Raw genomic sequence first — 13,936 nt, 5'->3', positions numbered from 1 at the left:
AATGATAACTTAATTCGGTAAATGTCTTTTGCAATTATTAACTAAATAGCATTGTTCATTAGATATTTAGAATTGCACATACATACAAGTACAAAACTTCAAATTAATACCTTTAAATGCTTGTCTTTTGCAAATGGACAGCAATCTCCGGAAAAAAATAAAAAAACTGATTAAATTATTATTATTTGAGATACGAAAGACTGATTAAAAAATTAAAACAGAAAAGAGACTTTGATGAATACAAATACTAACCTAGTAATAAAGAAGACACATGTGAAAAGTGCTTATATGTCTTTTTAATATTTTAATTTATAGTGTTATTGTGTATAGATAAAGATAGAAGGGGATAAAGATGATAGTATCTGAGTACGGAGGCTAGCACATTGAGGCTCTGACAGCTGCATCTACACCCATATCTTGAAGTCCAAATGTCACAAAACTTAAGGAAAGCTTCTTCAAGAAGTTTTGCACAGTTCCAAATATTTTATCCTTTTCCATTTCATTCCAACGAAATAGTTACAAATTTAGTTCACTTTCAAATGCCTGTTTCGCTTTTTGTTCCATTCTAACTAATTATTATGCAAGTTGAATAGTGAGGCTCCTAATGGCAATACTGTAATATATATATGTAAAAAAATATATGTTGGAACCCAAAAACAATGTTCAATGTACAATGTTTTTGGGTTCTACTTTATAAGATAGAATATAGATTACCAGTAGCAATAATACCACTTAGATAGATTGTGTAAAATGTTAATAAAACTACAAATATATAAGATTTTAATATTTAATTGGAAATTTTGATAATAAAATCAATAATGGAAAACAAAGATGAAAAACATTTTGAGAGTTTGTTTTATTATTAAAACATCCCTAATATAGTACGTTCAATTTTATTCAGTAAGGCTAATCAAGCCGATTCCCGAGTCCTTAAAACATCATTAACCTTTATGAACAAGCTTTTGGACAGGTAGTTAATTATGATAAATCAGAACTCATATTCAGCTCTGGAGTTCTGCGGCAAGAGGGATGAGATTCAAGCTCTTTTGTAATTTCGGCTTGTGGATGTTTTTGATAAATATTTGGGTTTGCCACGTGCATTGATCGTTTCAAGAAAAAGGCCTTTTGCTTTTTTTTTTTAAAAAAAAGGCAGAAAGGAAGTCCTCATCAAAGCAATTGCATAGTCGATTCCGACCTACATCATGAGTTGTTGTGCTCTTTCGTCCACCTTCTGCTCTGAGCTTGAGAGAATGATAGCCCGGTACTAGTGGAGTGGAGAGGATGATCAGAACAAAATTGCATGGATCAGTTGGAGTAAAATTTGTAGAGCAAAGAGTGAGGGAGGACTTGGCTTTCGAAATTTGTTAGCTTTCAATATGTCTCCATTAGCCAAACAGTGATGGAGATTGATGCAAAATCCTCAATCCTCGATTTCAAGGGTTTTTACAGCTAACTGTTACCCGAGGACTATTATTGAAAATGCAAGTTTGAGCTAAAATGCAAGCTATGCATGGCAAAGCATATTAAAGGAAAAGAAAATTCTAGATTCATGCTTGATTTAAAGGATATGTGATGGGAGATCAATCAATGCTCATTATGATAACCGGTTAATTAATCTTAATATCTCTAAGCTGTTGGTTCCGGATAAAATTCCTCCCAGTTGGATTGGATGGTCAACTCGTTTATAGATTCCTGCTCGAACTTTGGACAAGCAGAAATTGGACTATTGCCTCCAACCTTTGAGATTGGCAAAATTATAAAAATCCTGCTCAGTTACCGGCTACCTTATAATAACCTGTATTTTTACGATTATTAAGTTGTGTCATGTGTCCTAATTTGCGGTAATTAAAGTTGAGGTCGAGAATAAATTAAAATATGTTGGATTTAGAGCAAGAAACGTATATTTTAATTATCAGGATTTGATAAGTTAAAGCGGAAATTTTATCGAGTTAGAGCGGAGGATTAAAGAAAATTTGGAAATAGAAAATATTAAAATAAAAAAAATTGAGGTTTCGGGCTAATTTCTATCATGCCAAAGTACGTTAATTAAGATTAAGAAATTATTATCAAAGTTTCATTTAATTACGAAATCAATTTGGATTAGACTGATAAGAAGTTTAGTGGTTGAGTTGAATGGTATTTTGGCAAGGACTTGCATGTCCCTTTAGCCCATTAACTCATTAATATAAATAGCTCCACTAAGTTTTATTTTTCTCATTTGAAATCTGAAATTAAAAACAAAACCCTAACTTTCTTTTTCATCATCCTTTTTATGTGAGATTAAGGTGATAATTTTCAAAAATTGGCCTAGAGCTTGCACAATTCATATAAAATAGAATTCTAGCTCAAAAATTTTGAAATTTGGAAGAGTGATTCTTGGAGGTATAAAGTTCAAATTCTATTCAGGATTTTCAGTTTTGATGGGATTTGATTATTATTTGGTTGTTGCAAAGATTGAGAAAAAAACAAAAATATTTCAAAATAAACAAATATTACTCAAATAGACAAAAGCCAAATTATTTACATTCATGAAAAAATAAGGAGAAAGTTTACATTTTCTAGTCAACCACTAAATAATAGACACATGGCACACTTAAAGTGGAAAAAAGTCAAAACAACGTGTTAACAGCTGTAAAAACGTGACAGTAACGCGTCTGACATGCGTGTCAGTCACGCATCAGCGCGTGTCAGCGTGTCAGAATTATTTAAACGTGTATCATTTATGTGTCTTTTATATATCATTAATGTATCAAAACATATTTGCAACTCAATTTCAGTTTTTGTGATTTTAATTGGTTAATTAATTAACCAATTTTACTAATTAGGCAATTGTACTAAATTTTTATTATTGGATGAATCTGTTTCAGGTCTCCAAGAATCCAGAAACTTGGGTTAGTTGAGGATGTGGTTTTATCATAATGAATTTTTTAATAGGGATATTTGAATTACGTTTGTTCATTGAAAATAACGTATCGGCGATGTATTTAAAATGTGTCTGTCTCTTCAAAATTTATTCGTTGAAAATAATTATTATAAGTTGGATATTGATTCTAGAAGTTATAACAAATGGTGTATCATTGATGTATCAATGGCGTATACATAATGTATCGTTAATGTATCTAATATGTATACATAAAAACATATACATAAAAATAGAACCAACTTAAATTTTAATTAGTGATAACTAAAATTTTAAGATAAATTAAGCAATATGTTGTTAATAAGAGCATATGATTTTAAAAATTATAATCTATGGTGTAGCTACAAAATTTATTTCGTTAAAACATTAAAAAAAGATAACAATATATATATATACAATGCATCAACTATGTATCTATGATGTATCGGCGTATTATGTACAATGTATCAGTGGTGTATATATGATGTATCGTTGATGTGTCCAATATGTATATACATAATAAACTGAAGAAATAACTATATAATGCCTTCATTAATTTATCATCAGTTGAAGTTAATCTTACACATATAAATTTATATCAAAAATGTAAATATTTAATAACAAATTAAATGTCAGAAATAACTCAAATACATCTCAAAAACAAATCATGTACATTTTAAAATATTTTAGATACATCTCTGAAATAACGGAGATACGTCTCAGAACTAGCTCAGCTACATTCTTCGAAATAAAGATGGTAGTCTAAACTTCTTGCGATGAAACCATCAAACTACAAAACAGAAAAGAAAAATTATTAAATAAAAAAAGATTAATGAATATCATATAATACATACAAATATAAAAATAATACAATTCAGATTCATCTATTAAACAGATAAGATACATCTCAAAAACAGTGTACACGCGTCTCATAATTTCTAAAAAATTATAACATTTTACAGCTCCACTTGGATCATCACATGTAATTTCCACTTTTCATAAAAAAATCAAATCTCATAAATAATTTAGATACATCTCATAAATAAATTATATACATTTTAAAAATATTTCAGATATATCTTAAAAACATCGGAGATACATCTTAAAATTAGCTCAACTACATTCTTCGAAATAAAGGTAGTGCAATCTTCTTGTAAAAATATTGACATAATCATCAAACTACAAAAAAAATAGAAGAAAAAAATCACTAAATAAAATCAGATTAATAAATATTACATATTATATATAAAAAATATATAAAAATAATACATTTTACATACATCTTGTAGACAAATCAGATATATTTAATTCTTTTATTAGGTGTTGGGAGCAATATTGACACTAGTGGGCTATTTTCTTTCAAACTTTCTTACAAATATAAAACTAAATAAACAGCCAAAAGACTCAACCTCATTAGAATACTTTGCATAAAACTCACATTTATATTAAAAAAAATGAATATATAAACCTTTCAACACAAGCAATTAAAAATCAAAGTTGCATATGTCATTTTTTATTGAACATAATTCATAAAATGAGAAAAGTATTAGTAAGTTAAGCCAGTTAACTAGGAGTAGGCAAACAATTTCTAGATTTACCACCACAAGCATTAAACAATGCACATCCATCCCAATTAGTATTGATAATTTAATTTTGATGTACTTTAAAATTTACAGAATTGAAATGAGTTTGTTATACTTACAATTTGAAGCATGCCTCTTCTCTCAAAATGACCCACTAGATCTTTTAGTTGCATTAAGATACAACATAAGCCATGGATGCTTCTTAGAAGTTTTTTGAGTTTTTGACTAAAATCGATTTTCTAACTCTAATTTTTTCAATCCAAATCACCTTATAATAAGAAATTCCATCATCTCCAACCAATAAATCACCATCCAAATCACAAGCTATATTAAAACTTCCTCTCAAAATACCACCATCTAAAAAGTTGAGTCAGTTGATGATTTCATATGGGTTGGTTCATACACTCTATTTTAAAAATGGAACCTTTTTCCCAGTCTCTAAATATAAACAATATTTGGTATTATAATTATCATTTTTAAGCATAACTACCATGTTAAAAAAGTAAACCCTTTCACACACAGCTAATTTTTAATGGAAGAAATAGAGAAAAATCAATCTCACCGCCATAAGCAGGTATAACTCATGCCGTTCTCATCTTACTATATTTCTCCAAATCATGCTTGACAATTTTTGAAAGCGCACTCACCTCACTATCGATGTTGTTGCATCCGCCATCGATTGATAATAACAACTATGATTATCATCTTTATCGTCGCCTCTACCATCTCCGCCGTCGTCTTTACCATCTCGGTTGTCTGTACCAAATAGAGCAATTCTTGTTGAGAACTGAAGTAGCCATAAGAGGTGAAAAATGGATGGTCAGAAAAAGAAATAAATTTTAAAACTGAGTCACCATCAGTAAAGAATAGATGTTAGAAAATGTAAGAAAAACAAAAAGTGGCTATTGGAGGAAAAAAAACTAGCATGAATGTAATATTATTGTAATTTTTTCGCAAGATTATGTGATTTTTATATTGCAAAAATATGATTTAGATGTTCTTGATGGTGTCTAATGAGTTGCATGTTATTTGATTATGATAATATATGATTTAAGTTGCTGCAATTCAATACATGAAATATTAATTTGAGTTGATTAATACTTATAGGATTAATTAAAGGAAATTGAATAAATATAGTAGTTTAAGAACATGATCTTGATAGCTTTGCATGTTGGGATTAATACTTATAGGATTAACTAAAGTGTGTTTTTACAAAGTTTGGGGTCCAAAATTTAATTTGAATATTCTTGAAAATAATTGCTTTTGGGTTGTTTTATTTAAAATATGTTGATAAAAATATTTTATTAAGAAATCAGATTTCATTTTGGATAATTTTGCTTCGAAAAGCATTTTTTGACATTTTATGATCTTACACGAGTTATGTGTTTTTATAAATTGTGATGTTATTGAGGAGAAATTCTTATGTAGACTCAGTCTACCACGTCATTCGTGGATTAAACCAATCATATCATAACACCTAATTAAAATGAGGGTATTCTTGTAATTTCGTTTGTTATTTACATATACTTTTAAATAATGATATTACAAGAATACCCTCATTTTAATGAGGTGTTATGATATGATTGGCTTAGTCCACGGATGACGTGGTGGACTAAATAATGATATTACAAGAATACTGTCATTTTAATAAGGTGTTATGATATGATTGGTTTAATCCACGGATGACGTGGTGGATTGAGTCTACCTAAAAATTTCTCGTTATTGAGTGTTGTTTTGCGTGTTGTTGTGTTTTGAATGTCGCGTGTTAGAATTCTAGAGTTAGACGTGCTTGTTTTCATAACGATTATGAACTTAGTCATATTGTGTTAGACCCGCCTATATTGAGGGGAGTCGGCGTTGGAGTCGGTGCGACCTCGAGGAGCAATCTAGTGACAGAGACTATACCGCGATTATGCGGTTTCTGTGAGTTTCCTAATTAATTTGTGTATTGTATTTATAAGTTGATTGGTGTGTTGCTAATATGATTAATTTAAATGCATTGCATATGATATGGTTTTGCTATGATGTTTGGTATATAATAGATGTTTGTAAAGTGTGATGTTTGGTTTAGCGATCCGAAGAAACGAGCTACCTATTGAGCGTCAATAGGATTGTGTGATCATCAGTGTTGTTAAGAGTCTAGATGTTTGTATTTAGAAATATTTTATATGAGCTCATTATATGTTTGATTATGTTTGGGAATGGAAAGAAGGATTATGTTTGGTAGATACGAGGTTAACTCGGTGGAACCATCTCGGGACCCCTATCTAGTGAGTTAACTCGATTGAACTATCTCGAGACTCACACCTTGGGTATAAGAAGTGAAATGAGTTAACTCGGTGGAACTATCTCGGGACTATATCACATGGTAATAGTTAAGTCGGTTGAACTATTTCGAGACCTTACCACTTGATTGATTTGATTGATTTGATAAAGATTTAGACTTTGGGTATGGTATTATATTAAGATAGGGTTTTGAACGGATTGGATTGTTGGTTAACTTTGATGTGTATTTTCAGATTGTATATTGGTTTGTGTTCTGTTTATGCAAATTACGTTTACAATACCTTGTGTAAATACATACTCACTCAATGTCGATTGACCTTCCCATGGTGTTTCTATTTCAGGTTTGCTTTAGTGTTACGTGGTCGAGCTTCAATTTTATGTTCTGGAAGTCTCAGTGCAAAGCATTCATGGAAAACTTTGTTCCTCGCTAGAGCTGTAGTAATCGTCAGTAGCAGACCTAGTTTGTAATAAGCGGTTAAGTGTTTGTATACTCTGATAAATGATTTATTTAAATAATGTTTTGATTCCGCTTTATAACTGTTGTTTGTTTGGCTGTTCAATGTGATTTTGACTAGTCTATATGATAGTTTATTTGATTTGAAACAGGGCAGTGTTGGATATGTAGTATCGCTTTGTAAGACCCTCGTTTCTAAGTTTTTGTGTAACGATTTTCATAAAGGGGTTTCAATGTTTTCAAGTTATTGTTTAAAGAAGTTTTCTAAAAACGTTTTATGATTGATTGTGTGATCGGTTTTGCTTAAAGTTTTTAATTATTTTTAGGCTTGCTACAGGTTTTGGAGCAACCACTCCCGTTTCCTAACGCTGGTCGCGACCCTCAATTTTGAGTTGTGACATACCTCCAAGCAAACTTTGTTGGAATCTTTCTCGTACGAGTAAGTTTGATACGAAAGTTGGTTACTGTGAGCGGAGCGGGGTTCGGGGGCCACTCGCCCATGCTTATGGCTGACTTCGGATCTGAAAAGGTTTGAAAGAATGGAGTCGCCATCTAGTTCAACTAGGAAATGCCTTTCATACCGAATGGATAACCTTACTCACTTACGGGAAAAATTATCGTACGTCGGACCAAAAGACCGGGTTCGTGGACCGCCCCGAGACTCGTGTACTTGACTTTTTAATTACTGGTTATTTTTTTTGGTAAGCCCATCCGGTTTCCAAGACTTCGCCCTGACTAATCCGGATCCGACTCGCGTCGCGCACCTGGCATGGTGGGTGAGTCTGCCAGTGGAAATTTTCTGGTATTCACAAGGACTCGAAACCGAGACCTTGCTTAAGCGATACCAAGCCGCTTACCACTTGGACCAACTCCCATTGGTTAATTACTGGTTATTTACTAGACATATTTGGTTATTCTCATCTCAACAAACAATAGCAATCCACAGGATATAATGTTGGAGAGTAAACAAGTCTGGAAAAAGCAGTAAACAAGTAGACTCGCATATGACTCGATCTGGATTGTCATTTGAGGCAAATAACACTTACTCATAAGCATACATCTAAACCTAGAGGTTTTTATCAAATATTCAACTAATGGCTGTTCTGAATTGATTTACATGCATAAGGCCTAACACCGGATATATAAGTGAGATTGATTTTACTTTAAGTCATCTTGAAAGCCTATACAACCACTAATTACGTTTTACATGGCAGTCCTAAGATGTCTAAGTGATCTTGTAATACCCCGTGTTTTTTCGGCTTGTTCTGATGATTTTTTTGATGTGTTTTGGTTTGGTCCTTGGTGGTTTGGTTCCTTGAAACCATGGTTTGGTTTGCATAACCTTCGGTGTGTTGTTTTGATTAAGTTCTGATCCTTATCGAATAAGTGTTTACGTGTTTTCCTGAATGACATGCTTTAGTAAAATGTCCATATCTCCCCATTGCACCGTCGGATCGGGCCGCCGTTCGGATATGTTGTTTCTGAGAGGATTTACTAAAATCTGGTCGGTCGGATTGTGTTTTTGTTGAGTTCGCGGGCGCGAACTATAGTTAGCGGTCGCTAACTAATGTTGTTGAAGTTCGCGGGTGCGAACTATACTTAGCTGGCGCGAACTTGCACTGTTCAGTTTGCTGTTTTTCTATTTAAAGACCTCTTATTCGACCTAAACTCTTTTTCTTCGAATTTTAAAACCCTAAAACGGATGGAGTCATATTCTAACTCATTCCTATCAACTTTCCTCTCAATTTTAATCCTTGGTAAGTGTTTTTAATCATTCCTTTGTGGTTTTATCTTTAGTTCATCAATTCTAGTAATTTTAAATCCTATAGCCTATATGTGCGTGATTGTAGGCTGATTTGGGTTGATTGATTTCTGGATTTTATTGTTCTTAGTCTAATTAAAAGGTGTGTGGTTCTAATCCCTTCTTATGTCGTGTAGAGATTGCTAGATTGTTGTATGAATCTATACTTTGGTGTTTTGGCTTTATATTTTCTATTTTGCTTTGATTTCAAATTCTGGAAATAATCATTGTGTATTGGTTGTGACTTATAGATGTTGGCTATACATTGGATGATTGTAATACTTGTTTGACTGAAGGGTTATATGGAGTTCTTGTCGTTCTTGATTTATAATTCTGTTTTAAGCTTTATTAAAAATCTGAAAATCTCAAAGTAAATGAATCATAGGTTGTTAGATGTTTAACAATACATTGGGTGATTGGAGGAATCGTTTAAATGAAATAATGTATCAGTTGGGTTAAGTTGTGGAATTGAATTCTGTTTGGAACTATAAACTAAAAGCTGAAAATGTTATTTTAAAGGTTAAAAGATTGTTAATGGGAATTTCCTACTTTGGGTGATTGGAGATAATTGACTAAGGCTAGATTATATGTTAAAGGTGGTTTTAACTGGAATAAATCGTTGTTTTAAGAATATTTACATATGGTTGGAAATCGTTTGAGTATATAAAGGATGTTAGTTTACCTTGAGTTATTTGGATAACAAATTGTTGTTATGGCATTCAAGGTAGAATTATTTTACAATGGTTTTAAAGGCTATCTAAGTGTATAGTTCATATCTGAGTTTATTATTTCAATGTGTTTTGAAATCATGTTTATTTACACTTAATGTGTTTTAATAGAGAAGTATGAATTCCAGGTGGAATTGTCAAGTGTTGACAATCTATTGGTTATTATTGCTATTTGTGGTATTGGTTTGATTTTGGTTAAGCTTATAGTAAGTTCCTTGTTTTCAAATACACTGGTTTGGTTTTAAAGAATTTAACTTTGGATTTTACTCTGGTTGGGTCGGGTTAGACTTGTGTCGCCCGACATGTTGTGTTAAGCATATAGTTGATATATGGCTAACACACTACTCTGGGATTTTCTTTGGATTTCAAAAGATGATATCTAAATTAATAATTACTGTGGTTTGTTTTCATCGAGAACTCGCCTAAGCTTAACTGGTTATTGAATTGGTTGGATGTCTATGTACCTTGACTTTGGGATTACTTGTGTTTCAGATATTGTTCTTTGGTTGTGTTTGAGATGCTAGTCCTATGTGGTGTCTAGTGATCTTAGAGTTAGGGATTGTTCAGATTTTAGCTTATATATTGTTTTAGACTCGTCGACTGCTCGTGCTTCGGAGTCTACGCAGGGTTAGCTGTTTGCCAAGATTCACGTGGATAGCAAGCAGTGAGTTTGTAGTGCTATTTACCGCTTTATTAAGTACCACAATTTATTTTAGTATTATAAATGCTTTTGAACTGTTTTAAGCGATTATGGATCTGTATTGAAACGAGCTACTCGATAGGCTTGTATCGAGACTGTGTGCACCGGTAAGTACTCTGGGATCGGCAGACTAATGTCTTGCTTACGATGGTATATGACGAGGATATGTTCCCGTCCACTCTGGGTTTATCAGTATGCTATGTCATACTTACGCTGGGATCATTTCAATACTGTTTTCCATAATCATACTATATTAGTATAAAATGTTTTGATTTAAGGGTTTTAAACTTAATAAATGTAAATAGTATTGCGAACTCATCTCAATATATCTGACCCCGTTGTTTTTCCAAATTTTTCAGGTTTATGATTTGAAAGCTGGTCCACTCCGATTCTTTTGATTCCTCGGAGGTTTTATGTTATTTAAACTAGTTACTGTTTTCGAACTCTTAGACCGCAATAGAACTAGTTTATATATTACTTTGGTTATTGCACATTGGGATTGTCGGTTGTCCGATTGTTTATTATTGGCATGTTTACTCTGTATTATTTTATTATTATATTTAAGGCATGCAGTTGAGCATTTCATATATTAAGTTATTTATATTAGAACTGTGATATAAATTGCTAGATTTAGGTTGGAGTCTCGGTTGCCCCCGAGCAGTGTTCTGCAGGTTATACGTTTGATTGTTTTCCGCAAGGCTTGCTACGGGTTTTGGTACGACCATACCCATACCCTAGCGCCGGTCACGATTCATGAAATTGGGTCATGACAGATCTGCTGGATTTGATTACTAATTTATCGTAATTAGTCCTTTAGCCTTTAATGTTTGGATTTGGAATGTGATAGGAGTATTTTACTCCTATATTTAGGGTCGATTTTAGTCGGTTTTTATTATGTGTAGTATTGTTTTTATACATTATTTGGCGTTTTTACGTTTAATAGTGTTTGTTAGTATTTCAGTGGAAATTAGGTGAAAACCGACTATTTGGGGCAAAATTATGGTGGATTGCGTGTACGAGTGAAAAGCGTAGCTTGCGGACGAAGGAATTGAAGTTACGAACGAGATTGAGGATTGTTCCGTTCGAAAAAGATGAGTTCCGAACGGAAGACATGCAGAATGAGCATGAGTCCCGAACGGAAAAGCCTTGTCCCGTTCGGGACTCAAGAAGGAATCTGATATCAAAAGCTTTCGGCCAACGAGTTTTTCGAACGTGAAGGGGTTGTTCCGTTCGGAAAAGAGGAAAATTAGGCATGTCACGAACGGAACCAAAGGCTTCCCGAACGGAACAAGAGTAAAACACGCGTGCTTCAGGATTTGATTTGGACTGAAATTCTTCTTCAATTCCAACTCCTATTACAAATCAATTTGCAATACGAATTAGAAGACTCCGGAACTTCTCCTACTATATAAAGACCTTGTACTAGACTCAATTTAATACGTAGAATAATTTAGACTACTTTAGTTTTATTTTCATTCTCTTAAAATAGCGTTTAAGCTTCTATTTCTCAGCAGTTTATAAGTAGTTTATTATTAGTTTCTGCAAAGAACGATTGTGAAGATTTCAAGTTTAATCTAGACGATTCTTCCGAAATTGACAACTCCGGTATTTATTGTTCTAATTATGTTTAATTCTTCATCTTCTTCTTTGTTTAATTTAAGCTTAAGCATGTGTAACTAAATCCTTTGTTCGGGGATTGATATGAACACTTAGACTAGTTTTCGAATTGGATTAGGATTTATTAAGTGAGTAAAATTGTGTTTTAATTACTAAGATTAATGCTTGAATTAATTTGATCACTTAGTTCATGATTTTGTGTTTAATTAACTAATTGAGAGATTGTTAATTAGATAGACATAGGTAATTAAAAACTTAGAGGAAAACACCGTGAGAGCGGGTTGGAATTTAGGTAGTCGTTGAGTTTGCTTCATAATTACAATTTAGTTATTTAATTCAGTTTTAATATTGTGAGAGCAAGTTAATAATTGATTAGCTAATTAGGTTGTGATTTTATTTGAATCTTTGAGGCTTGAGAGAGCGGGATTCGGTGCATTAGAATAGCTCGATTCACAATAAAATCACTAGATAAATTTTGATCCATTCTTCTACTAGTTTATTTGGAATTATCAATTCTTGAGCTTTTTACTATTATTGTTTAAACTTCGATTTATTTGTTTGATTTCAGATTTTTAGTCTAATTACTTGAGTTAATTCACTTTAGATTATAATTAGTTCACACAAATCCATTTATTTTCCTACTAGCCAATTAAAAGAATATTAGAAATTAGTTGTTTAGTTCATTGTTCCTTGTGGGATCGATACTTGGTCTTCCAAGTTATATTACTTGCGCGATATCGTACACTTGCGATTATTTGCCAACAAGTTTTTGGCGCCGTTGCCGGGGAGCAATCGCAATTAAATTAATTAAAAGTATCTTATTCTTAGATTGAGTTAGTTTTATTTAATTTTAGTTATTTTTATACTTTGTGATTCTTGGATTTTACGTTGGTTTTCTTGTTTTTGTTTGCGCAGGAGTTTTGGTTAGTGTATGCCTAATACACGACGAGCCAGAAAACCGCTAGAACCGTTTCAGTCAGATTTAACATCCTTCGAAAGAAGTATCCGAAAAACAGCGCGGAAATCCAAAACAATGGAGGACGACCGTAACCCTCCGTTGAATCACGAGGGGATTGTTCCACCACCACTACATGATGGCCTAGCTCTTAATAGGCCAAACGAGAGGGTCGCCCCTCTTCCCGCAAGACGTACCTTGGGTGAATTCTTCTTACCCAACGTCGACAACGCCAACTATGGATGCTTTGCACCTCCTATACTCGCTAACAATTTTGAAATCAAGCCGGGAACGATTCAACTACTTGAGAGTCGTTGTCAATTTTATGGGTTGGAACGCGAGGATCCAAACGCCCATCTTTCAAAATTCACGGAGGTATGCAACACATTCAAAATCCATAATGTAACGGAGGATCAAATCAAGCTTCGTCTTTTTCCTTTCTCTTTGAGGGACAAGGCGAGGAATTGGATTCAATCACTTCCAAGCACCTCAATCACAACATGGAAGCAATTGGCACAAGCTTTTCTCAATAAGTATTTCTCTATGGGTAAGACCGCGAGGATGACCAAGGAAATTATAGATTTTCTCCAATTACATGGTGAATCTCTATACCAAGCTTGGGAACGTTTCAAAGAGCTTCAAAGAAATTGTCCGCATCATCATCTAGGAAGGGAGCATCTTGTCTCTATTTTCTACAATGGTACCAATGAGGCTACACGGGCAACAATTGATGCGGCATCGGGAGGATCACTTATGAAGAAAACTTATGATGAGGCCAATAACTTGCTAGAGGAACTCGCTACAAATAGTTGTTCTTGGTCAACCGAGCGGTTGAGGCAACCACCTCAAAAGGGTATCATGACCCTCGAGCAAACCCAAGAATTTGAAGCAATGAAAGCGAAGAATGCGACAC

The 13,936-nt window shown here is 33.1% G+C and overlaps 1 non-coding gene across 1 annotated transcript; it reads right to left on the bottom strand.

Annotated features, from left to right (window-relative positions):
- Positions 1 to 13,581: 13,581 nt before the first annotated feature.
- LOC126666446 (small nucleolar RNA R71) lies at positions 13,582 to 13,688 on the bottom strand. The gene has a single exon (XR_007637945.1). It is a non-coding gene; the product is annotated as a small nucleolar RNA R71 (small nucleolar RNA).
- Positions 13,689 to 13,936: the final 248 nt, after the last annotated feature.

Source organism: Mercurialis annua, linkage group LG1-X, assembly GCF_937616625.2.
Source record: "Mercurialis annua linkage group LG1-X, ddMerAnnu1.2, whole genome shotgun sequence".
Taxonomy (NCBI): domain Eukaryota; kingdom Viridiplantae; phylum Streptophyta; class Magnoliopsida; order Malpighiales; family Euphorbiaceae; genus Mercurialis; species Mercurialis annua.
The sequence above is the reverse complement of the archived record's forward strand: the minus strand, read 5'-3'. Positions and strand labels throughout refer to the sequence as shown.